This window comes from Pipistrellus hanaki (genome assembly GCF_964339955.1).
Source record: "Pipistrellus hanaki genome assembly, chromosome: 3".
In the NCBI taxonomy this organism is placed as follows: domain Eukaryota; kingdom Metazoa; phylum Chordata; class Mammalia; order Chiroptera; family Vespertilionidae; genus Pipistrellus; species Pipistrellus hanaki.
Genome location: NC_140505.1, coordinates 75,804,199 through 75,826,433, shown reverse-complemented (window position 1 = coordinate 75,826,433; position 22,235 = coordinate 75,804,199). Strand labels below are relative to the sequence as shown.

General features: G+C 40.2%; 1 protein-coding gene and 1 long non-coding RNA gene across 7 annotated transcripts in view; one reads left to right on the top strand and one right to left on the bottom strand.

Annotated features, from left to right (window-relative positions):
• Positions 1-2,254: 2,254 nt before the first annotated feature.
• On the bottom strand, positions 2,255-11,986 carry LOC311618885. Its single transcript, XR_014794404.1, has 4 exons — positions 11,352-11,986; positions 7,581-7,799; positions 7,230-7,362; positions 2,255-3,462 (listed from the first exon to the last, which is right to left on the bottom strand). It is a non-coding gene; the product is annotated as an uncharacterized lncRNA (long non-coding RNA).
• A 1,247-nt stretch (positions 11,987-13,233) lies between these two features.
• The window catches only part of ENOX1 (ecto-NOX disulfide-thiol exchanger 1), a 559,063-nt gene continuing 550,061 nt past the window's right edge, over positions 13,234-22,235 (top strand). For 5 of the 6 annotated variants that reach the window (XM_084876549.1, XM_084876547.1, XM_084876546.1 and 2 more), the window contains exon 1: positions 13,235-13,754. The gene's annotated coding sequence lies outside the window, so the exon portion shown is untranslated. Of the gene's footprint in view, positions 13,755-22,235 lie in introns of all 6 variants that reach the window. The other variant, XM_084876551.1, reaches the window with a different exon arrangement.

Here is a 22,235-nt window from a genome sequence, read left to right as displayed (position 1 = left end):
TTTAAACTCCTAGCCTCTCTGTCTGCTTCCATATAAGGAGGCTCTGTAGCTTCTCTGTAGTGTCACTCTGATGGACAAATGAGATACTCAATATGAGAATGCTTTGAATATTGTAAAGTACCTATTTCATTTTCACCTTGCAATAGACAGAAATAATTTCCACCTATTCAGTTCACATGGATGATGTTGCTTCTTGGCATTTATTGAACAACAGTACTCTGTCCTTGATTTATAAATAGAATTAGACAGAGTTCCTGCCCTTTGATTTTAAGCTAGGCAGACATATATGAGAAAATGATGAGAAAACATTCAAGGTAGACAATATTATATGATGGCCATTACTATCTTTATAGAAGGTCTATGCATTTCTTAGATGGAAAGTGCTATGGGCATTTTTCTTAGTCCTTAGGATACTTGTTTTTGTGTGCAAAAATAACCTACATAATGTGAAACAAGAAGAATGGTACAGGAGGATTGAAAAGAACTGAGGTTGAGTAAAAATAAGGTTATAAATAACACATGGGAGTTGGTTCCAACAGGATATACTGAACATTTTACTATGCTTTGTAATACACTGAAACCCAGGTGGGGAAGATATTGATGCTAACATGAGATGAATAACAACTTAGTTTCAAGTGAATTCTTTATTTTACTCTAATAATCATGCCTAATAGTTCTGAATCTCATAGATCACTATGATAGTATACTTAGCTTTTAAAATATTAATATTTTAAGTAATAACAACTGTAGTAAGCCCTCAAAATATTTTAGAATTTATACAATGCCTTAGATTTTATAAAATTTTTATGTAGACCATTTAATTTAATTTTTGTAATAACTGTGATATAGCATCACCATTATCTCTAATTTAGAAGTGAAAAAATTAGTAGGTAAAATAATTCACTCAAAGAAAAATAGGAAGTGGGATACCCATGGCTTGAACCCAGGTTTTGTAACTCTAAGATGTTTTTTACATCTTTACTTTACACGAATAAGTGAGCAGTCTAAAACAAAGCATCATTTATAATGTAGTCTTGATAGCTTTTACATTTTAATTTTTTGCACTATAATATGACTGCTTTAGGTTCATTACATGTTACAGAATTTTACCATGAGATGAACTGCCAATAAAGATTTTTGTTAATACTTTAGGAACAGCTTTTTGTACATTACAATCAATTTTTCTAGAATATTTGCTTAATTCAATTAGCCAATTTAAATTACTCTGAAAACTTGACTACTATTCTATTGTTAATTTCAACACTCTACCAACAATGTTATTTTACCCTATGTATATTAGTGGAAAGGATTATTTGTCTTTTTGAGTAGGCCTTGAGCATTCCTGGTTCTAGGCTGGATTTGGATGTCAAAAACCTGCTTTCCCTCACCATGGGTACAAGACATTTCAAACACGTTTTGTTGCAGTGAGAGGACAGCTGCAGTTGGCAAGTCTCTGTCTGTTACCTGGGTCCCAATTTGAGCTGGGCATGGGAAGCGAAGCAGCCATGGGGGCAGGAGACCTCCCTCAGAAGGGGTGAAGGTTCAGGCCCTTGCAAAGTTCGGTGGGGGAGCGGTAAGGGTCTGTGCCCCACCTCGTTGACCCCCAATCTTTCTCCTGATGGTCCCTCTGCTACTGTGCCTGTCTTAGGTTGTTTCTTCCCTGAGGAATCTTACCCATCTCTAAAATTTCCAAAAGCCTCCAAATATTTAAATTAAAAAAGGGGGGGGGGTGATAGTAGAAGAATATCATGTAAGGAAAAATATCCTGTAAGTAAATTACATCTAGAAAATTTGTACTTTCATTTGTAATGCTAACAACAAGACACCCATGAAAAACACACATGGTGTAAAAACAAGCCAGAGGAAAATGATTTGGGCAAAAAATGACAAAAGGATCCCAAGTCAAATTTATAGAAAATATTCCTTTATTAACTTTTGGTCGAGAATATGTTTGTATATTTTCAGAAAACAACTTCAGGACCATGTGGATTCCTACAACAGAGAGGAATTGACAGGACTGTTCCAGTCATGAAGACAGAAGAGTAACAGTCCAGAGAGGGAAGATGCTGACAACGCCTTGCCATACTAGCAGTCAGCAGCTGTGTATCACTGCAGGTTGCCCAGGACCAAACCAGAGATGAATGGACCTGCATCACCACCATTTGTCCACCATCTAGAACTGAAATATCATTGCTGACATCTACACATAAGAAACTGTTTGACATTGAACTAAGGTTTCAAAAGAACTGTTGGCCCAGAAAGGAACTCACTACAGACTGATTCATTTGCCTCTCAACATAACCATTATGGCTGGTCTCATTTTTGGTTCTTACAAGTGTATTTCTTGTATCACATAATCTCACGCATCTAAGGGAAATAATGAGCAACATAAACTGATGAACAAAAACAGACCCAGAGACAGGGAAGCATAGATTAGACTCTCAAACCTTAAAGGGAAGATAGAGGAGGGTGGGGGAAAGAGGGAGAAATCCACCAAAGGACTTGTATACATGCATATAAGCCTAACCAGTGGTCATGGACAACAGGAGGTTGGGGGCATACGTTGGGAGGGATATGGGGTGAGAATGGGTGGATGAGGACAATTATGTGATACCATAATCAATGAAAAAATAAACAAACAAACAAATAAATAAAACAAAGCATCATTACAATGGGATGGAAAAAAAAAAGAAAACTGGAAAATAAACTAAAAAGCAAATTTAAAGCATGGAATTAATTTGGAACCATAGTCCCTCATACCTCTTTTCTTATTTCAGTTTTAGTATTTGAAAATCAATTCCTATTCATTTCCAGAATGATGCAGCCATTAAAAGGATTTTGTTAAAAAAATTCTGAGCAAACAGTGTGTTTTTAAGGTATATCACTGTGCAAGTTTCATTGTGGATTGTGGTTCTACATATGGGTAGCATACATTTATTTCATAGTATTATTGTTATACCTAAAAAAAGAGATTGATATGTTGATGTGAGAGACACTAAGAAGTGAAATGGCTTTACAGAATATAAGCCAAAAAACAAAGTCATATTGACATTTCCATTTTAAGAATTAAGTAAGATTCTACAATAGTTAACAGTATTAATGGCAAAGCTGTACATGTAAAAGCCCATACACATTTATGTAATTATGCACTGTTGTTAGCAAAATTTTAATGATTTCCTATAATTTGAAAGTCTTCTAGTCCAAGAACAAATTACTACATGTCCCCTTTGCAAAGTTAGGGTACAAGATAACAATAGCTACAGTAAGTCTATGGATAGTTCAAGTTGTTACAACAGAAATAGACTGAGTGGCTGAAACAACAGACATTTATTTCTCACAGTTCTAAAGGCTGGGAGTACAAGATTAAGGTGCTGGCAGATCCAGGGGCTGATGAAGACTCTCTTGCTGGCTTGCAGATGGTTATCTTTCTGTTTCCTCACATGGTACAAAGCAAACTCTTCTCTGAGAATAAATTTTTAAAAAAAATATATTTTAAAAATATATTTTAAAAAAATTTTGGTCTTGTAAGGGGTCTAATCCCATTCATGCAGGCTCTTCCCATATGACCTATTTATCTCCCAAAGCCCCATCTCCTAATACCAATACCAACACATTGGGGATTAGTATCTCAAGATATGAATTTGGATGGGGGTGGGGGTGGGGAGCGAAGACACAAACATTCAGTCCATAGTAGGTAACCTAGCATATTTAGGTAACCTAGCACATTTAGCTTGTTCCCTCTCCCCCATCCACCCCATCACAATAGGAACAACATCTTGTTTCTTCTCTCCTAGACTTTTGCCTCCAGTCTAGAAATATAAAATGGAGCCCTAGCTGGTTTGGCTAAGTGGATAGTTCGTCGACCTGCAGACTCAAGGGTCCAGGGTTTGATTCTAGTCAAGGGCACATGCCTGGGTTTTTGGCTCAATCCCCAGTGGGGGGCATGCAGGAGGCAGGCAATAAATGATTATCTTTCATCGTTGATGTCTCTCTCTCTCTCTCTCTCTCTCTCTCTCTCTCTCTCTCTCCCCCTTACTCTCTGAAATCAATAAAAATATATTTCAAAAAATAAAATAAAATGGAGATGTCTCACTAAAAAATAAAAATCTGCTAAAGGCCAATTTCCTTTAATTTTTTTCTTCTATAAAAGCCATGAAATAAAACTATCAAAATGTAAGAAAATAACATACTAGTCTGGATTTTCAGAAAATCATCTGACTAGAAGAGTTTTTTTTTACTGATCAACAATATCTGGCTTTAAAAAGTACTGTGTATAAATACTTTTAATTAGACCTATTTAAAAAGAGCTTCAGAGTGGACAATGAACTCAATTTGGATATAATTACTTTATTGGTCAGGAAAATCTTTATATTTTTATTAAATCCCTTATATGCAACAGATTAAGAAATAAAAATATGTAGGCTGAATCTTTGGATTGAAAACTTGATTCTTGGAATATTTTCTAAATAGAAAATAACGAGATCACTTATTCACAAAAACTTGTGTTAAGATTTTTATAATATGAAATCCACTGAATGTTTCAGGTTGGGTCACAGTTCTAAAGGCCGGGAGTACAAGGATGCAACCCCTTGATGAAGTCTTCATAGTTTGTGGCTTGGTGCAGAGTTTTGCAGTTTCCAAAAATTAGGGGTGGTCAGGCCCTGAGGAACTTTCCTCTCTGAAATCAATAAAAATATATTTTAAAAAAAATTTTGGTCCAAGCTTGGGAATCCGCATATGTGAAGAGCCAATATATGCAGATATTGACTATACCCCTGACCCTTGTGTTGTTCAAGGGTGAACTGTGAACTATGTTTACATATATAGATGGACAGTCAGTAACTTAGCCATATATATATTCTGGAGTATAATCTCTATATACCTCCAGTATGCACTAGGGGCATGTCAACATGAAGGAAGAAGAAAATTTGTAGTATGTTTAATTTAATCTTCATATATATATATATGGCTAAGTTACTGACTGTCCATCTGTCCGACCGGCTGGTACATATAGTGTGTACTGGCAATTAAAATATAAATGTTGACAACATTGACTCGTGCATGCGCGATACATATACAGCTCTTGTTGGTGCCAATCGCACACATGTGTTTCAATCTGTCATTGTCGATCGTGAATTTGTTTGTTTTTGTTGACATTCTGAAGCTGAAAGAAAGTGGTCTCATTGACAGAATATGTCTGAAGATCAACTATTGGCACAATGTACCTCTGAAGCCAAAAGAAGCTGGTGTCATCCACAGAATGTATTAAGAGTGTTTTTACTCTCAATGTGGTATACAGGGAGATATTAGAATAAGATTAATCAATTTATCAGTCATTTGTTTTTATCAATGTTGTTTTCTTATCATGTTTTTGCTGTATTTATATCATGTTTTTGTCGTTTTTATATCATGTCATTGTTGTTGTTATATCATGTTGTTATTGTTTATTTATTAATCAATTTATATATTATTTTAATATACATTTTACAAATTTTCTTTCATCTCTGACACTTCTATTATAAAGACTGGGCAAAAAGAGATATTATTATATTTCTTCTAATTAATTTCCTTTCTTTTTTTTAAAATATATTTTATTGATTTTTAACAGAGAGAAAGGGAGAGAGATAGAGAGCTAGAAATGTCAATGAGAGAGAAACATCGACCAACTGCCTTTTGCACACCCCCTACTGGGGATGTGCCCGCAACCAAGGTACATGCCCTTTACCAGAATCGAACCTGGGACCTTTCAGTCCGCAGGCCGACGCTCTACCACTGAGCCAAACTGGCTTTGGCCTAATTAATTTCCTTTCAATGTGCATGAATCTGTGCACCAGGCCACTAGTATATTTATAATAAGAAATTGGATCACATGGTTATCTACTATACTACTGGCTTTCCTGGAAGCTCAGGAAAGCCAGTAGTATAGTTCTAGTTGAAGTCAAAAGGCTTGAGAACCAAGTCAGGAGATGAAATCAACTTGAAAGTGAATTCTCTTTCTGTATTTTTTTGTTTTGTTCTATTCAGACCCTCAACAGATTGGATCATTCCCAACCACATTGGTGAGGGCAATCAGCTTTACTCAGTCTACAGATTCAAATACTAATCTCTCCAGAAACACCCTCACAGGTACACCCAGAAATAGCCAAATATCTGGGGGTCCCATGATTTAGTCAAGTTGATAAAAAAAAAAAAAGTTACCATTCTAGAGTATAATCTTTATATACCTCCAGTATGCACTAGGGGCATGTCAACATGAAGGAAGAAGAAAATTTGTAGTATGTTTAATTTATCTTCACAAATTGTTCTAAGATGTCAGCATTAAATTATTAACTGAGGTCTCAAAGCCAAAAGGTTAAAAAAAACTTATCCAAGTTAACTCATGATTAAAATCCAAGTCAATCTGATCTTAAATTTTATCATAATTTTATTTTCCAATGCTCTATTTTTTTTAGTATTAAGTATTAACATTATTCTAGTGATTCTGTTTTGTGAAGATTAGGTTAAAAGATATACAACATACTATATCTTAGCAGAATTGCCAAGTCAATATGCCAAGTCATTAAATTAATAATTTTTCTTAATTATTCTGGTCAAATATGGTTTTATCATATTAATATAAAGACTGATTTTTGAGAATGAAGTAAAAACAAATGGAAGTGGAGAGCACCCATTTCCTTGAGCTTCAACCAAGCCAGGTATTGCATATGAAGGGTAGTCCATGGTTACTCAACAAATAAAGTTGGTTCTGGACTTCATCCCAGTTTCAAATTTTCTGTTTCTGCCCTCACATCACCTTTCAGATCCAGTGCTATATATTTGGTCTCTCAATAAAGACTTTGGTACTCTTTCTGCCCAAGATTACTTCTCAGCCCAATGTGGACCTTATAGCACTTAGCACAGTAAAGAATCAAGATAAGTGATCCAGTGCGAGAAAAGGACACCTTTCTAGTTGCTAAAATTCTCTGATTTGCTAAATACAATGGCTCTCTCCTTTGATTAATGCTAGAGACATGCCATCAATCCTCCAAAGCTTTTTAATGCCTATTGTTATGCCAAATACTGTAAACAATTTTCAAGATTATAGCTTCGTTCTCATGTTGCATTTTATTACCTCATTATTTTATTATGAGTTGCACATACAGGATGGTAACTTATTTACTTAAAACTTTCATAACTTGCAATGTAGGGGATATATTATTTAGAGAAGTACTATAGATAATTAATCTGACCTTATTTTATTTTTTCCTCCTTTCCTACTGTCAATTCTTTAGCTTCCATTTAAAATATTGAACCAGAGGTGAGAGAGGCTGAATTGAGGTTGTTTTACTCTGGGAATCGACAGCCCTCTGTACAACCAGCACACTGGAAAAATTATAAACATTGTTATACATTTAATTAATGACGATAGCTTTCTGGATAAAATAATTAACATGCTCAATTGCAAAAGTAAGAAAATATGTTGGAATTATAGCCAGCATTTGCATTGTGAAGGACTTTATGAACTCCTAAAAATAAAATTTTAAAAATTCCCTAATTTTGCCTGCGGCAAATGACATAAAACATGAACTCAAATAATTTACCTCCAGGCTAACCTTCCGCAGAACCAGTAGATGATCACTCCAGTAAACACTCTGGTTACTTATTGAAAATCAAGACTCTTTTCTGCTCCATCAGGGAATGTAGTACCAGATCCAAGGTCAGAGCTGGACCTCTTCTTGGGGTGGAGGTTAAGCAATGCAAAGCATCCACAGAATGGCCAGAGGCCAAGGAGCAGGGCTTGTGACTCCAGAACACATCAGCTGAAGGTGAGGTTAAGTTTTAAAAGGGTCATTAAAATGCAGTCATTGTTAGAAGTGGTGAAAGTGGGGAAATAAAAAGGTCAGGTTTCAAGAATGACTAGCTAAAGTTCCATGTAAAGGACTTACTGAGCAAAGAGCCCATCTTGAAAAGAAAGAGTATGAAAGGAAAAAATAAAAAATCACAATACTTGTGAACCTTTTCGTGAAAGTGTTTTAACTATTTTCCTAAAATGCTAGCATTTAAATGGCTGAACTTTGACTGGAATGGCATTTATAAAAACAAACAAAACACCCATGTAAAGAAAATGCCTGTAAGGGTAGACACCAAAATACTATTGGTAGTTCATCCCTGAGAGTTGAAGTTAAGAATTTCTTTTTCTTCTCTATACGTTTCTGTATTGCCTATTCCCCCCTCCTCCCTACAATAAGCACACACCCTGCTTTTACAATTAAGGGGAAGAAAACAGTAAACTATTTTTGTTTTTTTTTAAAGTAAAATTTAAGCTTGGTATTAATCTGTAAAATAAATGTTTGCATAGCTAAATTAGCAGGGCAAAAGCACCACTACGAAGACAGAGTCTGTGTGATGAAAAAAATCAGAGACTAATTAGAAACAAATGAACACAAAAGCTTGGGTTTTGCAACAGCAGCAGAATTTATAGAATTACAGCATCTCTAGAATTACGGAACCCACAATTTCCTGCATGTGTCTGTTTCTGCCAACTTTTGGTTGTCTGTGGTTTTCTTAAAATATCTTTGGAAGGAACTTCCAGGAATCATCACATCAGTTCAATGTTCTTTCAGTTATAATCTAACAAAGGCTTCTAGAATTTCTGCAGGAGCCTCCGATTCATGTATGTGTTCCAGTGATCTGCCACACACTTTTGACTTAGACCCAAGATTACACAACACGTTAGTTACTGACCTTCTGCAACATTAGGGATACTTTCTCAGCTTTACTTAGTGTAGTTTTCTTAACCAACGAGTAGTTTTTACTATCTCCATTACATGGGGCCTAGCAGGGAGGGCAACCTGAAGCTGAGAAAGTGAGTTGTCCAAGGTCTCACAGCAACTCAGACTGGGATTTGAATTCAGGTTTTATGACTTGATGCCTAGTGCTATTTTTATAAGACACTAAAACTGCATCTGGAAAACTGACAGCCTGATTTTCCTGAGGTCCCTGAGGAGGTAGGCTCTGGAAAGTGTTCACTACATGAATGTTTGGGCTTTCCACAGCTCTAATTATGTGACTGGCTTAACGGCCATTCTACACTATGAAGTTGATGGTAATGCTACCGTTAGAGCAATGAAAAATTCTCGTTTCCTTCAACTACTGCTCTTCCACTCTTTATAATTTTGTTATGAATTGAGTGAAGGAGTTGTATTTTTAAAGTTACAGTAACCAAAATAATTCCGTGTCAATAAGTTAAAAAGAAAATCCTGAGAAGTTAACAGTTTAAAAATTTAAAGTCATAATAAAACATTATGTTAAAATTATCCAACAATAGGCTGCTGACTACTATTTTTTTTATCAGTTGAATATAAACTCTAGCGTATTCTAATCAATTCCACCCTATCCAGGGATCCCCAGTGAGCTAATCCATAGCTGCCATCGACAGCATGGTCCATTTTTCCTTGACAGTAATTTTCTTCCTTTCCTTAATCTAAAATTCAGAATATGGAAGTAGGATAGCTTTCTTCTTTATACTGCATGTGATAATCTAAGTGATTACTACTAGGGAATAAAATATGAAAAATATGCATATATTCATTAGCCACTAATAATCAATTCTCAACTGAATTATTTGACAAATGGCTTCATTAAGTTGTATTGGTAATTCAAATAGAAGTTTGTTGTAGCTGGTCAAGTGATAAATTATGCTTATGCTCACTGTTTTGTTTCCTAGAACAATGATAGCTAGGTTTTTAGTCATCTTCAAGGCAAGGATAGATTGTGTTTTATACTTTATTGGTATGAATATAAATAAATATGATCAGCATGAGGAACAGACCTGATTATGCAGAAGGTACTTAATAAATAACTTGGGTTTACTGATTTGCTTTTGCCTCTTCTTTAGGTTAAAAATAGAAGTGAGGACATTAGTAAATCCACCAATTCATTTCCCTTTAGCCATAAATGGCAATGTGCAAAGGAGCTATGTAAACCAGGATTCTTAACCTGAATTTCAGATGAGGTTCCCTTAACTCGCTCAAATTATATTAAAACCTGTTTGTGTGTTCATACGTTCACTTTCCTGAGATGATCCATAGCTTTTTTACAGCTTTCAGGCAACCCTTAAGTCCATAAACTATGAAGAACCATTGGTGTCTAATATCCACCTGCACCTGAAATGTCAGCTCTGGTAACTAAGAAAATCTATCTACTTTTGCTTGGAATAAGCTATAACCTTTTTCTCTTATTTTTGATTTTCCTAAAGATGCTCGATCTCCAGTTAGGATTGTTGCCCTCAGTACTATCTGGAATAAAGCAATGTATGGAGCATGACAACACACAGGATAACTTGAGACTTCTCCTTGATCCCATGCTATGCCCTGTACTAAGTTGGCACTTTGTGTCCAGGTACAGGTCAAAGTGTTTTTTTTTTTTTTTTTTTTGTTTTGTTTTTATTATTTCAAACTCAAATGGACTAAGTGATCTGGGACCTAATTATGGAGGAAATTAGCTATATCCTTATGCATGCTCACAGCCACTAAAATCCAGGGCAACACTTCAGCTAACGGTCCCTGCCTTGTTACTTGAAAGAATTTGGGGCAATTCACTCTCAGCATGAGGAGTTGACTTTGGAACTTATGGTACACCTCACAGCCTAAATTCACAAGTCTGTAGAGGTAGAAAGCTTTTTTGTTTGTTTGTTTGTTTGTTTGTTTGTTTGTTTTACATACACTGACAGAAAAGATCAGGTAGTTGTGATCAAATCAGTTTAAAGTGTTTCTCTACACCCCCCACCCTTTCCCAATAATGTGTTTTTAAGGAAGTTAATATTTGACTAGTTTATTGCACTGCTACAAATTGAAAAAAGCAATTATATTAAGGAGCATTCCCTTTTTAGGAAGAAAAATCAAACCTTTATAATTATGCTTCTTATTCTCAATCCAAATTATAATAACTTATGAAAATGATTTCTTAGTAGTACATTTTATTATATTTAGTGTTTAAATAACATGAAGGGCTATGGTTTATAGTATTTTAATCTTAGCTGTTCCAACTTTTACCTTTAAGTGGGTCAGAAATACTATATATCTTACAGTGCTATTGTTTATTCTTTCTATTGTTTATCTTTTAAATGAACATAAATTGAGATTGTTAAAGCCTACATTTTTATTTTCAAATGTTGGCTTCTTGTAAATAAATGCATTTATTTTTACAAAGATAAGACTGCTCCCTTCGGTGGTCATCAGAGAAGATATGGCTTTGTTACAGACTTCAGTCTCACTAGTAAGAAAAGCATGTGAAATGCTGTTGAAATCCTAAAGGGAACTTTCTAAGGAAAACAGAGCTTTAACATTATTTTGGAAGATTGTGATGCATACCCATTTTAAAGGTTGGCTGTTGAGTCCATTTTGGTTATCAGAGTTTTTCTGCTCCTGCTGTAAGTTTCAGAGCTTCCTTTCAAGTAAAAAAATTTGAATATCTGAGGTATCAACATAACAAAAAGACACATGAATTCTAAATCACAGTAAATGGCTTCTAAGAAGATTGTAAATTGAGTGACAGAAGAGAAGTCATTTAAAGGAACCCCCCACTAAGAACACAGGGCAGCACCCAAATAAATCCATTTTAATTTTCACTTTATTTCAGTTGTATTTCAAAGCTGTGATCTCATGACTGGAGAGAGAAGCAGCTCACAGAAGAGCCTACGTTCAAAGGAATTAAAATTTAGCCTGGAATGCAAAATTGAGGACTTTTGCTTCTAAGAGCATGACTGTAGAAATGCCAAGGTTGAAGCATGGGGGTTTGGTGCTACAGCAGCGGAATTAGTAGTCTGGAGTGACCCTGCAGGTGCTGGCGAATGGCCATGAAGGAATGCTCTTTACAAGAGGAAAGCTTGTACCTGACAAGCCTTTAGAAAGGTGCATTTCTCTTAAAAGACTCCTGTCCTTCTAATCTAGGAGGGACATTACAAACTGCTAATAAATGGTGATACCCATGCTTTCAGAGATCAGATTTCCCCAGAGCTGAAATAAAGCACCCTTTAGCTTGTCCCCCCCGCCCCCCAAGGTATCCCATTGGATTCCCTGCAGAATGCTCTCTGCTTGCACCCTCTGGGAAGGTTGCACAATGGATCAGTAATCTCTGTTGTCTGTCTTTGCGCTGGGGCTCTGGCTTCCAGAGGGGAAAATAGCTACACACACAGGGAAAGAGCATAAGTTAAAATCGTACAAGCCTGGTTGGGTAATGACTTTCCCAGGATCCAAGTCTTTGCCTTCAGGATACATGAAAACAGAAACGAATGTTTTTCACTCAACATTTATAGAGAACACACAAAGTATATGGTACTGTGCTAAATCCTGGAGGGCATGCAAGAGTAGGCAAAATATAATCCCTGGCCAGAGGATTCCTGACAGGAAGGATCTTTTAAGTATCCCCAGACCTTAGGACCCTTCAAGAAATTCTCGGGTGAATAAAATTGCACTCAGTATTTTAAATAAACATGGAAAAGGATACTGCTAGGGCAATACATCCTTAAGGAGGCAGGGCATGTCCATGTGCTTGAAAATATTATTTCTAAGTTATACAGTGTGGCGGATGAATGAGGGAGGAGGTTTAAGGGGCTCGAGGCGCCAGGGTGGCCACACCAGCCCTTTCTCTCTAGGGAGCCTGACTTCAAAGAGGCACGGATCAGCTGTCTGCACAGATAGCTGAATCCGAACAAAGGAGGCTGGCACTTTTACCTGGGATGTGGATAACTTGGAGGAAAAGTGGCCTCCAAGAAGGAAAAGGGGCAACATTCCACCTGGAGTGAGAAGTGCCCCCGGCTACCCAACCGTGCCAGCGGACCGCATCCTCCATCGACCTCCCCCTGGCTCCCCGCTCCGCATCCTCTGCTCAGGCCCCGCGGCGGCCGCGCTCCGCCGGGTTCCACCGCTCGCTCCGCGCCGGCAGCCCTCGCACCAGCCGCTCCGGCCCGCGCTCTGCCACGTGCGCCGGGCCCTCCGCTCGGCCCCTTACGGGTCCGGGCACCCCCAGTGTTACAGTGGTAACCGTGGGGTTCCGATTTCTGCTCCCCGCACCCCCCTGGCCCCCAGCACCCCGCCAGAGTCCGGACAGCGGTGGCGGGAGCGAGCGGCTCGGCCCCTCCTAGGAAGGGCAGCGCGACAGCGGGCTCCGGGCGCCGCCTCCGCTGCATCCGTGGCTCCGTGCGCTGCGCCCGGCTCAGCCCCGCTCGGCTCCGGAGCCGCGCGCGCCGGGTGCCGGGCCCTCCTCCTCCTCCTCCCCGGCCGCCGCCCCGCGGGCAGCTCCTTTGGGCGTCTGAGACGCTCGCTCGGTCCGTCCTCCTCCCCAGGCTGACGGGTTTCCGGGGGTGAAGAATTTCGCCTCGGTCCCTACGAGCATCTCGGCCTCTTCCCCTCCCCTCCCCTCGCGACGCCCCCAGCCCGTGGGCGCGCGCGCGCACGGACACACACTCCCACCGGCCGGCGCGCGTGCGCGGCCCGAGCCGCGGAGTCTCCGGCGCCGCGCGGCGGAGCCCACTCTCCCGGCGCCGCTGCTCACACCGGCTTCCAGCCGCCGCGGGGCGTCCTCCGTCTGCGGCGGCGGCGGCGGCGGGGGCGGCGGACGGGACCGCGCCTGCAGCCCGGCCCCTTCGCGCAGCTCCGCGCCCGGGACGGAGTCCGGGAGGAGCGGAGGAGGAGGACACCGAGGCGAGGAGGAGCCGCGCCCGGCGCCCGGCTCCGCGCGACGGGCTGTCTCCGCGCCCCGGGTCACGGCGCCAGGTAAGCAGCGCGGGGCCCGCAGCATCCCAGGAGCGTCCGGGGTTGCCGCCGGGCTTCCCCAACCCCGCCCCCGCCGAGGCACCGGGGTACCGGCTTGGGGAGGAGAGGGCAGGGGTGTGGGGAGGTGGCTGGAGCCGGAGGTGAGGCTGGCAGGGTGGGTGTTTGGAAGTGTGGGGGCTTGGACAACACCCCCGAGCCTTTCTTCGCCCTACCCGGCTCTGTCACTTTTAGGAGCCCGGGGGTGTCCGGCGCCGCAGACAGCTGTTCGCCTCTGTCTCTCCCCGCTGCGGGCGGCCGGGGTTGGCTCGGAGCTCCGCGCCCGCCGCGCGCCTCCTACCTCCCTGTGCACCTTGGACAGCGCCCCCCGCCTCCCACCGCCCCCTGAGCCGCACACCGGACCGCGTCCTGCTCCCGCGATCCCCCCGCTGCCTTCTTCTTTCTTCCCAGGGTGCCACCGTCCTGCCCCGCATCCCTTGTCCTCCCTGCCTTGGCGGACTCCGCTCCGGTGCGGGCCAGAAACTTTCCTCTTTGCCTAGCCTGCGCTGGGTGCTATTGTTCCTGGTGACTGTCCCCTCCACGCGGGTAACTCAGACACCTTGGCTGGGTCCTCCTCGGTGGGAGCAGGTCCTGCCTTGCTGAACCCAAGGCGAGAGAGGCAGTGAGCAGTAGTGGGACTCGGAAGCTGCCGGGGTGCAGAGCCCGCGCCTCTCTCCGACTTCCCACCTACCGGGACTCCACGTGCGCGCCGCCTCCCACGGACAGACACGGCCCCTCCCCGACCACCCTTGTCCTCCCCCTTCACGGCCACGGCCACCCCATAGGTTGGACACCCGGGGCTCGCGGGACCTGATTGGCTAAAGGGGTAACCCGGCCTCCTTTTCGGAGTGGGGGTGGTGCTGGTGTGTTGTAGTTGTCATCCCCAGGCGTGCACGCGGGGCTGGAGTGGGGTCCACAGGTAGTGAAGCTGGCTGGGTAGGATCCTCGTGTGTCCCATTGTGTACAGCTCCTCAGCCACCCTCTTTCCTTCACATGCGCTCCTGCTTTTCTCCTTTTCTGTCTCCTTCGCAACATTTTACTGCTGTAACATTAAGCATTGGCCTGTAACCCTACTTTTACTAATGTTATATTTGTTCTTTGGCAGTGGTTTGAAAAGCAGACCTAGAAGAATGAAGGAAAGTGTGTGGGAGGTTCATGGCAGACTGGGCTGCATATTTGAGTCCAGTGGTTTGGAGAAAGTAATGGGTGCATAAGGGATTTGAAGAGGGTTGAAAAGGTGGGAAGGAAATTGTTTTCTGGAGGAGAGACAGAGGTGAGCAAGCTTGGGAAGCTGAGGGAGATGGAAGTGGGTCATTTGTGGGGTGAGATGTGAAAGAGAAACCCAGACCAGGCGCTTCTGGGAAGTGGAGGTAGGTGTGTTTTCATTTAGTTCGTTATTAGCATACTTAATTTCTGTTTCGTCCTTGGAGACTTTATAGAAATAATGTCAATCCATTTAGAGGATTTTGCTTGTTCCAATTTCTTGTGATATATAGATTTGCAAGTAGTAATGAATTTCAAAAAGTGAATTTCAGAGGCTTCTCTGACGGACACATTAAAATAGGTTAAGTTAGAGTGCTTTTGAAATATTGTGAGGGAAGACTGGTGAGCATTGCGTAAAATTCAAAGATTGTGGCGTTGTTTAGGGCCCCTGTAGAAGTATATAAGTATGCATAAATAATACTGATTTCTCTTCATCTCAAAGTATGATTGGCTCTAGCATTTTGAAGCTTTAATTCCTTTAGGCTGTTTTGATGTTGTGTCTGTACATCAAGAATATTGTTAATTTTATCTTTGGAAGCCTTGTCGCAAAACAAACAGCAACGGATGCAAGTTAATGTTGACAACTTTATATTGAGTACGCTGTGCGTTATTCTATCTGTAAGCTAGTAAAATATGCAAGAGAGTAACATAGCATGACTGTTATTCCCCAGGGACCCATATCAAAACAAAGTGGGAATCACATGAGGCTATTCCAGGGAGAATAATTCAATTATTTTAAAAAAGTGAAAATATTTTAAGATTCTTGGGTGTAAACTGCAACTGAATTTTTCCATTTGAATTATTATCTTTGTACACAGTGGTGGCACATGGAATTAAAGTAGCATATTAAATATTAGATGATTATGAAGTAGATAGTAAAGGATTTCCATTTATTATTTTATATAAGTAGACAGAATATTCTGACTGTATGAATTTGATGCTACTGGCAAATTGCAAGTTATTGCTATTGTTGAGGAAATAATTTTTACTGTGTTTTCATATCTTTAAGTAATGCTTTGATTTGCCCTCCGGGATTTAGACTCTAGTTTTTGGCCTATCAGATATAATGTATTTGGAGATAGTAAGGAGAAGAATGTATATATTCACACATATGCATATATGCAAAATATATGCATGTATATCAGCACACTGCTATATATTAATATATAGAGTTTTGGAAACATTCAGTGTGTTTGTTTATATATATGTTGTCATCATTCTTAGAAAATTTTCTTATATCTTCTGTCCAAAAGGTGGCCCTGTTTTAAACTGTAGAAAGCATTATCACCAGTAGAATTGGCCAATAGATCATGGAAACAGACAATAGTATTTTGTTGCTTGGCAACCACTTACTGTGAATGAAAAACAAAGCAGTGACAGCTGCTTCCACATCCTGATACTCATATTGTAGCTCAGGAATTGCAACCCTCAAATGAGACAAATCTACTAAGTTTCATTTGAGTAAAGTGAAGCTGTTTCTTTTTGGAGATGTTTTTAAAAAGAATATTTAAACCTTTTATTATAATAATAATTATATCGTTATTGTGAGGTGAAATGAAACATCTAATTTCAATTGCCCTCTTTAGCCCAGTATAAACTGAAAAATGCAAGATTGGGAGGAGTGTTTAGGCTCTTCTTATTATTCCCTTTGTAGTCCAGTAAGCACGCTTTCTGCTGCCATAAGTACTCTTAGAATTTTACAAAAACTTTGGAGCTCTCTACGATACCTAAATAAAGGGCTCGATTTTAAATGCTAGGAGGAGATTAGAAATTGATGCTCTGGCCTAACCCTTTAATTTTCAGACCCTGAGGCACAATGAGGTGATGTGACTTGACCCTGGGGACAAAGCCATTTCCATAATGTCTTCCCTCAGGTCACACCTGAAAAAATTTCCCCTCATTTCCTCCTCCTTTTTTTTTTTTTTTTTTTTTGTTGCTCTTTATTTACATAACATTTATAACCAAGATATTTATCCTAATAAAGATACTTAGAAAATCCAGTGATATTTGGAAGTGGGAATTCAGTTTTGACACTAGACTGTAGTTTGGGATCCCTTGTATACTGTATACTGTGCCTTTAACCTCTGGAAGTGCAGACTCCCACCTCTCCCCAGACTGGAGAAGACGAGTCCTTTTCCTTGGTAATTGTTTACCGCTTTGGACAATCTTTAATGATCTATTCTCTATGTGAATTTTAAACAGGGATGAGATTGAAGATAATGTTGGTCAGCTTGTATACCTGCAAGAGTTTGCACATTACAGCTAATTAATCACTGATTCCAGCCTTCTGTCTGCAACATGATATAGACTTATGGTTGTTGCAGTGATCTGGGCTCTTTAAAGTATGTAAGACAGACTGAGTCATTGCATAATACTTGTTTCAGTCTTTTATCACAGCAGTCTTGCCATAAGTGTTACCTGAGGCCTGTTGTTGTGAGGACAAGCCATTTATCTGTGAGTGATGGTAATAGTGAAGATTGTCTCTCAACTCTAAGCCATAATGCATAGATTGTTGGGGGAGACAAACTTGGATCACACATGTATTCCTAAATATCCCTTCTAACTGAAGAAGTATATCGCCTGGGTGATGTGTTTTGAGGTTTTTTAGGCTATTTTAAAGAATCTATAATCCTTTGAGAATATTTATGATGAAGGCAGGCATTTAATTTTAATATGACACCTTAAGTAGAAAATTTTGGACTGGAGTGGTTGGAGAAACAATGGAGTGACAGTATTAAGTACCATTGAAGAGCCATTTTCACCAGAAAAGCATACACTTTAGCAGATTTGTAGGGGGGAATAAATTGATTTACAGCATGTTTAACCTAGTTTTAGAAGTCTGCTATTAACTTGTTCTAGCTAGAAGGATTTTCAAGCAGAATAATAATTTGGCAGATTTCAAGTGAATGTCAACTGATTTAAAACAAAACAAAACATTTTCCACAGTCTGGCTATGAGTTTGTCCAAGACAAGTATTTTTTTTTCTCTTCTGGATACTTTGGGATTAATCTGAATGTTAAGGTTATTATTATTTTTTTTAATTCTGAACTATTTATTTCTCTTTATATTGTGTCATATTAAACATGCTGTTCACACATTTTAGTTTAATCCACTGGAATCTTGAAATTTAACTAACTTCCCTGTCCTACTTTCATGTGCAAGATAATGTGTGTGTATGTATATATGTAAACATATACACAGTATAATACTTACATTTTTTTCCTTTTTGTTGTTTTCATCCTTATGATTGAACACAAAAGAACTTGATTTGTGTTCTTTTTTAATATAGTAAAGAGAAGCCATAAGCAAGAGATATTTACGTTTTCAATTTTCTTATGTCAGCTTCTGCTATTATAGCCTGTAAACTCTCACCCACACAAATAGGATGATTACTAAAAACAAGGAAACAAATAAATACACATCTAAGCATCATCCCATTTGCTATGCTCCAGGCTAGCCAAGAAAGTGTGTTTTCTCATTCTCAGACATATATATTTATTATACACACACACACCTACATACATATTGAGTTTAAGGTCCTATAGACTCTTGTTTTTTATTATAAGAGTATTTGATTGGGAAACCTGTGTATGGCAATTTTAAAAAGCAAATACTACATATTAATTTTTTCCAGAAATGCAATAGCATTTATGTTTCAAATTTATGCTGAGACTGTAACTCATGGCCCTTACAACAGTGCCTACAACAACAGAGCCGGGCACCTGGTAGGAACTCAGTGTGCATTTTATGGATTGTGCACTTGCCTCGCTTCTTTTTCTAATGTTGCAAATGTCCCAATTTGTATTTATATGAAGAATGAAAGGTGAAAAAATGGAGAAGATATTGCTATGTGTGTTTTTTAAAAAATTGATTCTGACACTGTATTAAAAGGTAGAAATAATTAACTTAGCCGGTGATATTTTGGAATATATTTATTGTTAGTATAGAAAGTTACACTAGGGGTATTGATTTTTCACAAATACAACCATCCTGAGTACAGACTAGCTCTTTAATAGCCATAACAAAGGTTATGGCAGCTAGTCCGAAGGAATACTTTATTTAGTTGGAGCTGGAGGGTGAAGCTTGCTAGCCACAGTGTAATTATCCAGACTGGAACGTGGCCAAGGTGCTGTGCTTCACATCCCAAACCCTGGGAGAACAGCCACTAGGAAGTCTGTCCTGACTTACGACCTCGGCTTTGGTCTCATTGGCCAGGGAGCACCTTGAAGAGCCTGGAAACAGCCGGGGCTGTTGTGCACATAAGGGCTAGAGCCCAGGGTGCCATCTGCATTCCCCGTACCACATTTCTGGTCACTGGAAGGAGTCACCATCCCAACCAAGAGTTCAGTGCCGTTGAGAGAAGACTTGCTTCTTTATCCTGCTCCCTCTTTGTGAAGTCTCTTGGGGAAACCCTGGCAGAATCACAAGGCAGGAAAAATCTGACAAGCTTCCAGTTCTTCTTGAAGAACCCTTCAGCTTTCTGCCACTCTTTAGGTGCTTCTTTCCTTTGTGGGATTTAATTCACAGTTTCTTATCAGAAAGTCTTTGTTAAGGTCATGCTAAAAAAAGTTACAGTATTTTTTTTTTTTTTTTGAGTAATTCTTGAAGGTCTTGCATATAGTAGGAGCTCAATATTTATTTGTTTAGTTTTACTAGTGGAATTGTACCTGCTATTTTGCTTAGGAAGACAGTTTTGCTTAGACATTACCATACTGTTTTCTTTTAGGACTATTTCTTTAACAAACATTTATGGAGCATTTACTATGTGAATGGCATAGTATTTGGCTCTAGTTGTCATAAAGATTGTTAAGGCACAGTTTGTGCTCATGGAAGAGAATATACGCTATTTGCATGAAGTGTGTACATTCACTGTGGTTTTAAAATGACCGTGCAGGCCGAAGCCGGTTTCGCTCAGCGGTAGAGCGTCGGTCTGCGGACTGAAAGGTCCCAGGTTCGATTCCGGTCAAGGGCATGTACCTTGTTTGCTGGCACATCCCCGATAGGGGGTGTGCAAGAGGCAGCTGGTCGATGTTTCTCTCTCATCGACATTTCTAGCTCTCTATCTCTCTCCCTTTCTCTCTGTTAAAAAATCAATAAAATATATTTTTTTTAAAATGACCGTGCAGGGTGGTCAGTAGGACTGGGGAGAAGGGCAAGAGACAGACCATGGAGGGCCTACTAAGGCCCACCAAAGATTTTGTACTTAAGGATATGTCTGTGTTTCACAACCTACCTGATCAAAGAAATCCCATGAAATGCTTGCTACAGTATTGATTCCTGGGTCCCTGCCACCAAGACCCACTGAATCAAAATCTTCAGGGAAGTGGCATGGTCAGTTTCATGCTCATATGCCAAGATGCTCACGGCTGTAGTGCATGTCTGCAGAAATCTTCAGCAGGTACCTACTGTTTTCCACCCGAGAGCTTTCTCACTCATATGTGGGACAGCCTGGGAGGGCGGTGAAGGAAACTGCCTCAAAAGTCGACTTGAGGCAATGACAAAAGAGAGCTGGGTGGTAATGCACTAGCATCCTGGAGTCTCAGGTGCAGTGATTGACACACATTCTACACTGTGCCCCGGAGCTCCCCAGTGAAACTGAGCCTCAGTTGTCCATAATGGCAGTCTGCTAGGTAACCTGTTTTATTGTCTATCTCCATTTCCTCTACCAGTAGTTCCTGTGATTCCTCCCAAATAAGTAACTTGCATTTACATTATGTCTCAAGGTCTGTTTCTGGAGGAACCCAACATGTGATAGTGAAGAATCTGCTTAATTTTATTTGTTGTTTATGTCCCCATTGGTTTTTATAAACGAGGCAAACTTAGAAAACCTAGCCTTAGGTGATGGAGAGTTACTGAAGGACTAAGATAAGGGCATTGCATTACCACTGTTTGATCTGCAACTTAGAAAGATCATGCGGTCAGGTGAGTGGGGAATGAACTGATGGAGGGAGAGGTGGGGACATGGAGAAGAGCTAGGAGGTGTCCAGGCAAACACAGTGATGAGCACCTAATCCAAGGGAGTGCCTCTGGGATGGCGGTGGGGAAAGGATACAGAACAGATTGGATGGGAAGCTGTTCGGAAACGTCAGCATGTCGCAGAGGCCTGCGACACGTGGTCACATAGCTCATTGCCGAATTCCAAAAACAGGATTTACTCTGTCCTGTACCATTGCCCGGCCCGTTAGGCTTGGCACCCCTTGAGGGACTGAGACTCCCCTGTCTTTCCAGTAATTGTGATCAGGATTACTAGATTTAGGTAGGGCGATTCTGGGCATAAGGAAAAAGAACAAATTAAAGAATATAAACAATTCACTACCAGATTATTAAAAGAAGAAAGGTACATATTGTGGAAAAGAAGAGTTGGAAGATGTCTGTGATGCATGTTCACTTTGTGATTAATGGTGGCCTCCCCCTGACCCCCCCCACCCCCCTACTTTTGTCTAAGAGGCAATTTTCATCTACCATCAATTTCTGGAAGACCTAGCATGCACTTATGTCTATTGTTTCCCCGGTCCTCTAATATCCTGTATTTTAGCTAAGTGATTGAATGGTAGTTGGGGGTGGGGCTGTTCTTTGCCCTTGTTCTGTCAAAATGCCAGGCTTTTGACCGCAGTTTCTCCTGCCCAGTCTTAGGCCACCAGTTCCCCAAAGAGATCAGAGGGTGGGAGGAGGCAAGTATAAATCCATAAAGAGAACCATTTTGAATTAAATGCTTAATTATGAAACGAGCAGGTTTAAACTTGTTAGATGATAGGAAATAAGATCAGGCAGCCTTCTAATTGTCTCGTGTATGAATACTAATACTCTGGCTCTGTCTAGTGAGAAAGGCAAAGACCGAATAATGAAAACAGAGCACCCTGAGACCGTCATATTTCTGCAAAAGTAGAATTGAGCCAGTGACAGAGAGGAAACCAAATTATGAGAAATTGTTGAATGGTCAGCAAGAAGCTCACTGGCCTTACTTGAAAATGAGAACAAATCATGACAGTAGAAATACTGAACATATGAGTGTAAAGAGGCTGGAAACACTATGGGTGTAACACAGTAGAAAGGAAGAAGCTGTATTAATTTAGCATATTATACTAATATGATTTTTAATATTTTAATTATTTATTTAAAAACATTTTTATTGATTTCATAGAGGAAGGGAGAGGGGGAGAAAGACAAAAACATCAGTGATGA